We start from the raw sequence: 771 nt of genomic DNA on the forward strand, positions 1-771 counted from the left end.
AGAGAGCCCTTTTAAGCTGTTGAAAATTATGGATACCTTTTTTCTTGGATTTTCTTTAAAAAAAAATTTAAAAAGGAATGAAAGAATGCTAACAGATGACTAAATGCCCTACCTGCTGGTGATACTTGCAGAGTGCCGATTCAGGTCAACAAGAGTCCACCTGGCAAAGAGTTGCGACATGAACAGACTGCAGATGGATCACAAGACAGAGACACCAGCTCTGCTAAGGCCCAGGACTCAGGCAGGATACTTTGGTTTTGTGGTTATCGTCTACATATGATGTGAGAATTGTGCAAGACTGCCAGCCTTCATTTTAAATAGGCGGCCATTGATTTGAGTGCGATGACACCTTGGCCTGATTTGTCCAAACTTAAAACGTAGAACTGAGCATTAGCTGTCCATCTCACTTGCATACAGCATACAAATTAAAAACATAACTTCGTCCAAAATGAACTCAGGTGAGGCACCCACAACTACTTTCTATCTCGGACAGAAAAATCCCGTTTCTCTCTGTAAGCTAACAATTTCAACTAACTTCTGTGGGTTACACACACACCAGATAATCAGACAGAAACTTACGTTATGGCTAACAATCTTTGTCCCAGATTGGAACTAGACCAAATCTAATGCAATCTTCGTTAACTGAAAAAAGCCTAATGAAAATAAACATGAGTTGCAGGAAAAGGTGAATAAATCACATGCAATTAAAGGGAAAATGGCTAACATATTCACATTGCCTGTTGGATTGCCTAATGAATTTTTTACCTTGCA

The sequence above is a fragment of the Chelonoidis abingdonii genome, chromosome 17 (assembly GCF_003597395.2).
Source record: "Chelonoidis abingdonii isolate Lonesome George chromosome 17, CheloAbing_2.0, whole genome shotgun sequence".
Taxonomy (NCBI): Eukaryota; Metazoa; Chordata; order Testudines; family Testudinidae; genus Chelonoidis; species Chelonoidis abingdonii.